We start from the raw sequence: 9,644 nt of genomic DNA, 5'->3' as shown, positions 1-9,644 counted from the left end.
AGACATTAATGCGCCAGATTATGAAATCAAAGGACAAATTCTACACATGGTAACTAATCAATGGCAATTTAGTGGTGCGCCGAAGGAAGATCCAAACGAACATCTTCGTACCTTTAATAGGATCTGCACTCTATTTAAAATAAGAGAAGTGGAGGATGAACAGATATATCTCATGTTATTTCCCTGGACTTTAAAAGGAGAAGCCAAAGATTGGTTGGAATCGTTACCTGAAGGGGCGATTGATACATGGGACGTTTTAGTTGAAAAATTTCTTAAACAATTCTTTCCGGCATCTAAAGCCGTAAGACTTCAAGGAGAAATTTTTACGTTCACACAGAAACCAAATGAAACTCTATATGAGGCATGGACCAGATTTGGAAAGTTATTGAGAGGATGTCCGCAACATGGTTTAGACACCTGTCAAATAGTACAAATATTCTACCAAGGATGCGACATCACTACAAGGAAAGACATAGACATAGCAGCTGGTGGTTCTATTATGAAGAAAACAGAAACTGATGCTTATAAAATTATTGATAACACTGCTTCCCACTCACATGAGTGGCACCAAGAAAAAGATATCATTAGATCATCTAAAGCAGCTAGAGCCGATTCTAGCCATGACTTAGATTCCATTTTCGCAAAGATAGATGCTGTCGAGAGACGAATGGAAAAGATGACTAAGGATATTCACTTAATACGAATTAGTTGCGAGCAGTGTGGAGGACCACATTTGACCAAAGATTGTCTCAGTATTGAACTAATAATGGAACAAAGAGAGAATGTTTCATACATAAACTAAAGGCTTGGAAATCATTATCAGAATAATTATCAACCGCCAAGACCAATTTACAATCAAAACCAGAATTATAATCGAAATGTTCCATACAACAACCAACAAGGTGTAGTGACCCGAACTTTTCCATGTTTATATATATTAATTGAGATTGATATTTACATGATTAAATGTTTCCAACATGTTAAGCAATCAAACTTGTTAAGACTTGATTAATTGAAATATGTTTCATATAGACAATTGACCACCCAAGTTGATCGGTGATTCACGAACGTTAAAACTTGTAAAAACTATATGATGACATATATATGGATATATATATATAGTTAACATGATACTATGATAAGAAAACATATCATAAAGTATATTAACAATGAACTACATATGTAAAAACAAGACTACTAACTTAATGATTTTTAAACGAGACATATATGTAACGATTATCGTTGTAAAGACATTTAATGTATATATATCATATTAAGAGATATTCATACATGATAATATCATGATAATATAATAATTTAAAATCTCATTTGATATTATAAACATTGGGTTAACAACATTTAACAAGATCGTTAACCTAAAGGTTTCAAAACAACACTTACATGTAACGACTAACGATGACTTAACGACTCAGTTAAAATGTATATACATGTAGTGTTTTAATATGTATTTATACACTTTTGAAAGACTTCAATACACTTATCAAAATACTTCTACTTAACAAAAATGCTTACAATTACATCCTCATTCAGTTTCATCAACAATTCTACTCGTATGCACCCGTATTCGTACTCGTACAATACACAGCTTTTAGATGTATGTACTATTGGTATATACACTCCAATGATCAGCTCTTAGCAGCCCATGTGAGTCACCTAACACATGTGGGAACCATCATTTGGCAACTAGCATGAAATATCTCATAAAATTACAAAAATATGAGTAATCATTCATGACTTATTTACATGAAAACAAAATTACATATCCTTTATATCTAATCCATACACCAACGACCAAAAACACCTACAAACACTTTCATTCTTCAATTTTCTTCATCTAATTGATCCCTCTCAAGTTCTATCTTCAAGTTCTAAGTGTTCTTCATAAATTCCAAAAGTTCTAGTTTCATAAAATCAAGAATACTTTCAAGTTTGCTAGCTCACTTCCAATCTTGTAAGGTGATCATCCAACCTCAAGAAATCTTTGTTTCTTACAGTAGGTTATCATTCTAATACAAGGTAATAATCATATTCAAACTTTGGTTCAATTTCTATAACTATAACAATCTTATTTCAAGTGATGATCTTACTTGAACTTGTTTTCGTGTCATGATTCTGCTTCAAGAACTTCGAGCCATCCAAGGATCCATTGAAGCTAGATCCATTTTTCTCTTTTCCAGTAGGTTTATCCAAGGAAATTAAGGTAGTAATAATGTTCATAACATCATTCGATTCATACATATAAAGCTATCTTATTCGAAGGTTTAAACTTGTAATCACTAGAACATAGTTTAGTTAATTCTAAACTTGTTCGCAAACAAAAGTTAATCCTTCTAACTTGACTTTTAAAATCAACTAAACACATGTTATATATCTATATGATATGCTAACTTAATGATTTAAACCTGGAAACACGAAAAACACCGTAAAACCGGATTTACGCCGTCGTAGTAACACCGCGGACTGTTTTGGGTTAGTTAATTAAAAACTATGATAAACTTTGATTTAAAAGTTGTTATTATGAGAAAATTATTTTTATTATGAACATGAAACTATATCCAAAAATTATGGTTAAACTCAAAGTGGAAGTATGTTTTCTAAAATGGTCATCTAGACGTCGTTCTTTCGACTGAAATGACTACCTTTACAAAAACGACTTGTAACTTATTTTTCCGACTATAAACCTATACTTTTTTTGTTTATATTCATAAAATAGAGTTCAATATGAAACCATAGCAATTTGATTCACTCAAAACGGATTTAAAATGAAGAAGTTATGGGTAAAACAAGATTGGATAATTTTTCTCATTTTAGCTACGTGAAAATTGGTAACAAATCTATTCCAACCATAACTTAATCAACTTGTATTGTATATTATGTAATCTTGAGATACCATAGACACGTATACAATGTTTCGACCTATCATGTCGACACATCTATATATATTTCGGAACAACCATAGACACTCTATATGTGAATGTTGGAGTTAGCTATACAGGGTTGAGGTTGATTCCAAAATATATATAGTTTGAGTTGTGATCAATACTGAGATACGTATACACTGGGTCGTGGATTGATTCAAGATAATATTTATCGATTTATTTCTGTACATCTAACTGTGGACAACTAGTTATAGGTTACTAACGAGGACAGCTGACTTAATAAACTTAAAACATCAAAATATATTAAAAGTGTTGTAAATATATTTTGAACATACTTTAATATATATATGTATATATTGTTATAGGTTCGTGAATCAACAGTGGCCAAGTCTTACTTCCCGACGAAGTAAAAATCTGTGAAAGTGAGTTATAGTCCCACTTTTAAAATCTAATATTTTTGGGATGAGAATACATGCAGGTTTTATAAATGATTTACAAAATAGACACAAGTACGTGAAACTACATTCTATGGTTGAATTATCGAAATCGAATATGCCCCTTTTTATTAAGTCTGGTAATCTAAGAATTAGGGAACAGACACCCTAATTGACGCGAATCCTAAAGATAGATCTATTGGGCCTAACAAACCCCATCTAAAGTACCGGATGCTTTAGTACTTCGAAATTTATATCATATCCGAAGGGTGTCCCGGAATGATGGGGATATTCTTATATATGCATCTTGTTATTGTCGGTTACCAGGTGTTCACCATATGAATGATTTTTATCTCTATGTATGGGATGTGTATTGAAATATGAAATCTTGTGGTCTATTGTTACGATTTGATATATATAGGTTAAACCTATAACTCACCAACATTTTTGTTGACGTTTAAAGCATGTTTATTCTCAGGTGAATATTAAGAGCTTCCGCTGTTGCATACTAAAATAAGGACAAGATTTGGAGTCCATGTTTGTATGATATTGTGTAAAAACTGCATTCAAGAAACTGATTTCGATGTAACATATTTGTATTGTAAACCATTATGTAATGGTCGTGTATAAACAGGATATTTTAGATTATCATTATTTGATAATCTACGTAAAGCTTTTTAAACCTTTATTTATGAAATAAAGGTTATGGTTTATTTTAAAAATGAATGCAGTCTTTGAAAAATGTCTCATATAGAGGTCAAAACCTCGCAACGAAATCAATTAATATGGAACGTTTTTAATCAATAAGAACGGGACATTTCAGTTGGTATCCGAGCTTTGGTCTTAGAGAACCAGAAAATTTGCATTAGTGTGTCTTATCGAGTTTGTTAGAATGCATTAGTGAGTCTGGACTTCGACCGTGTTTTCTTTAAAAATGATTGCTTAACATTTTTGTTGGAAACTATATATTTTTAACATATGAATATTATGTGATATATTAATCTCTTAACGTGTTTGATATTATGTGATAGATGTCTACCTCTAGAACAAGTCCCATTGACTCACCTAATAATAATGAAGAGTCAAATGTAAATTGGAATGATTTGTGGACTGATTCACAAGTTCCCGAAGAGGAACCGGAAGAAGAGTCGGAACCGGAAGAAGAATCGGAACCGGAAGAAGAATCGGAACCGGATGAAGAAATAGAACCGGTGGGGGAAATAATAAAACGGTTAAGTAAAAGAAAATCCTCAACCAACCGACCAAAGTTAATTATGGTCAATGGTGTTTCCGCCAAGGAAGCAAAATATTGGGAGGATTACCAATTCTCCGATGAATCGGATTCCGACGAGAATTCCGATGATGTTATAGAAATTACCCCAACTGAATTTAAAAAGGCAAAAGAAAATAATAAGGGAAAGGGCATAAAAATAGAGAAATCTAATTCCAACCCCGATGAACTTTATATGTATCGTCAACCCCAGAAGTCCTTAAGTTGTAACAATGACCCGGGAACCTCTAAACCACCAGGTTTTTCTAAACCAATGTGGACAACGACGGCTCGTATTAGGGGAACATCATATATCCCTAGAAACTTGGCAAAACGAACCAAAACCGAAGAAGAAGAAACGAGCGAGTCGGAATAAGATAGTTGTATTCGTGTGGTGTAATATATGTAATATAGTGTTCTTATGCTTTATGATATATGTAAAAATTGCTTGTATTAATAAGTATTTTTTTTATGAATCTAACTCTTGTCTATTTTACAGTTTAAAAACACAAAATGGATAGACAACCCAATATTTTAAGAGACCTACCCGGAGACATGATTGATGAAATCTTGTCTAGAGTCGGCCAGAATTCTTCAGCACAACTATTTAAGGCGAGATCAGTTTGTAAGACATTCGAAGAACGTTCCAAGAATGTCTTGGTTTATAAGAGACTTTCGTTTGAAAGATGGGGGATATCACATTGGGAAACCCATAAGTTACGATGTGTTTACTTTGACGCATATATTGCGGGGAACCCAAATGCTATTTTACGCAACGGGTTAAGAAATTATTTTGACTCAATATATCCGAATATTGGACTTCGTGATTTAGAAAAAGCGGCTAACATGCAACATAAAGAAGCATGTTATGCTTACGGATTAGTAATGTTCGCTTCTCACCAAAGTGAGAACAAGAACATCGGGCTACAACTATTAAACAAAACGTTTCCACAAGTGACGGAGTCGGTAATTGGGGTAAGAAATGAGGTTTTTAGATTATTACGGGACTGTTGGACATTACGTAACCCTCGTCCCTTTGATGACGTTACAACACGCTGTCTTATCAACGGCCATAACGGTTATGTTGCACAAGACCAAGGATGGGAAGTAGTCCTAGTAAAACCAGAATGCATGACTTGTTTCTGGACGTATGAATTACGTGTCTTTATTGCCTTTGCTGAACGACTTGTGTACTAGCTAGAATTGTCTTCACAACTATCTTGTATCAAAGTTATTGTGTGCTATATTTCATGCTTTATGTAAAATAAGCGGTATTGTAAGTTTGTAAAATATTGTATAAAAGTTTGAACGCGAAATATTATTATAATCAGTTTTTCATATAGAATTGTAGTAGTTGAATTGTATATTAGCTACTAAGTATGAACTTAACGGGTAGGTACTACCCGAATTTAAACTTATAAAACGCTAATATGAAGAAAAAGCTTTTATAAATGAGTTCATATTATGCTACGAAATACTATTAACTACTCTTAATATTCTGTATGATTAACTTGTTCCATTTAACTATTTTGAAGGAAATGGCACCGACTACTCGACACACCGTGAATATGAATGAAGAGGAATTCCGTACTTTTCTAGCCTCAAACATAGCCGCAGTACAGGCTGCGCTACATACCAACAATAACCTTGGATCTAGCAGTACAGGAAATCGTGTAGGATGCACCTACAAAGAATTCACTGCCTGCAAACCTTTGGAATTTGATGGAACCGAAGGACCGATCGGATTGAAACGGTGGACCGAGAAGGTTGAATCGGTGTTTGCCATAAGTAAGTGTACTGAAGAGGACAAAGTGAAGTACGCTACGCATACCTTCACAGGTTCTGCGTTAACATGGTGGATTACCTATCTAGAGCAAGTGGGACAAGATGATGCGTACGCACTACCGTGGTCAGCATTCAAGCACTTGATGAACGAGAAGTACCGTCCCAGAACCGAGGTCAATAAGCTCAAGACAGAACTTAGAGGGTTACGAACCCAAGGATTTGATATTACCACGTACGAAAGACGATTCACAGAATTGTGCCTATTGTGTCCGGGAGCATTCGAAGATGAGGAAGAGAAGATCGACGCGTTTGTGAAAGGATTACCGGAAAGAATCCAAGAAGATATAAGTTCACACGAGCCCGCCTCCATACAACATGCATGTAGAATGGCTCACAAACTAGTGAACCAGATTGAAGAAAGAATTAAAGAACAGACTGCTGAAGAGGCCAATGTGAAGCAAGTCAAAAGAAAGTGGGAGGAAAACGGTGATAAGAATCACCAATACAACAACAACAGCAATTACAACAATAATCGCAACAATTATCCCAACAATCGCAACATCAATCGCAACTACAACAAACGGCCCAACAACAACAACAACAACAGCAACTACAACAATCATCCCAACAACAATAATAACCGCAACAACAACAACAATCAGAAGCAGCTATGCCAAAGGTGTGAAAAGAATCACTCGGGGTTCTGCACCAAATTTTGCAACAAGTGTAAAAGAAATGGTCATAGCGCGGCGAAGTGTGAGGTCTACGGACCAGGGGTTAATAGAACGAAAGGAACAAATGGTGTCGGAACGAGTAATGGCGGAGCAAGTAGTGTCGGAGCAAGTTATGCCAATGTAGTTTGTTATAAATGTGGAAAACCAGGCCACATTATTAGAAATTGCCCGAACCAGGAGAACACGAATGGACAAGGCCGTGGAAGAGTTTTCAATATTAATGCGGTAGAGGCACAGGAAGACCCGGAGCTTGTTACGGGTACGTTTCTTATTGACAATAAATCTGCTTACGTTTTATTTGATTCGGGTGCGGATAGAAGCTATATGAGTAGAGATTTTTGTGCTAAATTAAGTTGTCCATTGACGCCTTTGGATAGTAAATTTTTACTCGAATTAGCAAATGGTAAATTAATTTCAGCAGATAATATATGTCGGAATCGAGAAATTAAACTGGTTAGCGAAACATTTAAGATTGATTTGATACCAGTAGAGTTAGGGAGTTTTGATGTGATAATCGGTATGGACTGGTTGAAAGAAGTGAAAGCGGAGATCGTTTGTTACAAAAATGCAATTCGCATTATACGAGAAAAAGGAAAACCCTTAATGGTGTACGGAGAAAAGGGCAACACGAAGCTACATCTTATTAGTAATTTGAAGGCACAAAAACTAATAATAAAAGGTTGCTATGCTGTTCTAGCACACGTCGAGAAAGTACAAACTGAAGAAAAGAGCATCAATGATGTTCCCATTGCAAAAGAATTTCCCGATGTATTTCCGAAAGAATTACCGGGATTACCCCCACATCGATCCGTTGAATTTCAAATAGATCTTGTACCAGGAGCTGCACCAATAGCTCGTGCTCCTTACAGACTCGCACCCAGCGAGATGAAAGAACTGCAAAGCCAATTACAAGAACTTTTAGAGCGTGGTTTCATTCGACCAAGCACATCACCGTGGGGAGCTCCTGTTTTGTTTGTCAAGAAGAAAGATGGTACATTCAGGTTGTGTATCGACTACCGAGAGTTGAACAAACTTACCATCAAGAACCGCTACCCACTACCGAGAATCGACGACTTATTTGATCAACTACAAGGCTCGTCTGTTTATTCAAAGATTGACTTACGTTCCGGGTATCATCAAATGCGGGTGAAAGAAGATGATATTCCAAAGACTGCTTTCAGAACACGTTACGGTCATTACGAGTTTATGGTCATGCCGTTTGGTTTAACTAATGCACCAGCTGTGTTCATGGACCTTATGAACCGAGTGTGTGGACCATACCTTGATAAGTTTGTCATTGTTTTCATTGATGACATACTTATTTACTCAAAGAATGACCAAGAACACGGTGAACATTTGAGAAAGGTGTTAGAAGTATTGAGGAAGGAAGAATTGTACGCTAAGTTTTCAAAGTGTGCATTTTGGTTGGAAGAAGTTCAATTCCTCGGTCACATAGTGAACAAAGAAGGTATTAAGGTGGATCCGACAAAGATAGAAACTGTTGAAAAGTGGGAAACCCCGAAAACTCCGAAACACATACGCCAGTTTTTAGGACTAGCTGGTTACTACAGAAGGTTCATCCAAGACTTTTCCAGAATAGCAAAACCCTTGACTGCATTAACGCATAAAGGGAAGAAATTTGAATGGAATGATGAACAAGAGAAAGCGTTTCAGTTATTGAAGAAAAATCTAACTACGGCACCTATATTGTCATTGCCTGAAGGGAATGATGATTTTGTGATTTATTGTGATGCATCAAAGCAAGGTCTCGGTTGTGTATTAATGCAACGAACGAAGGTGATTGCTTATGCGTCTAGACAATTGAAGATTCACGAACAAAATTATACGACGCATGATTTGGAATTAGGCGCGGTTGTTTTTGCATTAAAGACTTGGAGGCACTACTTATATGGGGTCAAAAGTATTATATATACCGACCACAAAAGTCTTCAACACATATTTAATCAGAAACAACTGAATATGAGGCAGCGTAGGTGGATTGAATTATTGAATGATTACGACTTTGAGATTCGTTACCACCCGGGGAAGGCAAATGTGGTAGCCGATGCCTTGAGCAGGAAGGACAGAGAACCCATTCGAGTAAAATCTATGAATATAATGATTCATAATAACATTACTACTCAAATAAAGGAGGCGCAACAAGGAGTTTTAAAAGAGGGAAATTTAAAGGATGAAATACCCAAAGGATCGGAGAAGCATCTTAATATTCGGGAAGACGGAACCCGGTATAGGGCTGAAAGGATTTGGGTACCAAAATTTGGAGATATGAGAGAAATGGTACTTAGAGAAGCTCATAAAACCAGATACTCAATACATCCTGGAACGGGGAAGATGTACAAGGATCTCAAGAAACATTTTTGGTGGCCGGGTATGAAAGCCGATGTTGCTAAATACGTAGGAGAATGTTTGACGTGTTCTAAGGTCAAAGCTGAGCATCAGAAACCATCAGGTCTACTTCAAAAACCCGAAATCCCGGAATGGAAATGGGAAAACATTACCA

The 9,644-nt window shown here is 35.8% G+C and overlaps 1 non-coding gene across 1 annotated transcript; it reads right to left on the bottom strand.

Moving 5' to 3' along the window:
• Positions 1–304: 304 nt before the first annotated feature.
• On the bottom strand, positions 305–411 carry LOC139869887 (small nucleolar RNA R71). Its single transcript, XR_011766465.1, has one exon. It is a non-coding gene; the product is annotated as a small nucleolar RNA R71 (small nucleolar RNA).
• Positions 412–9,644: the final 9,233 nt, after the last annotated feature.

The sequence above is a fragment of the Rutidosis leptorrhynchoides genome, chromosome 9, assembly GCF_046630445.1.
Source record: "Rutidosis leptorrhynchoides isolate AG116_Rl617_1_P2 chromosome 9, CSIRO_AGI_Rlap_v1, whole genome shotgun sequence".
NCBI lineage: Eukaryota > Viridiplantae > Streptophyta > Magnoliopsida > Asterales > Asteraceae > Rutidosis > Rutidosis leptorrhynchoides.
The sequence above is the reverse complement of the archived record's forward strand: the minus strand, read 5'-3'. Positions and strand labels throughout refer to the sequence as shown.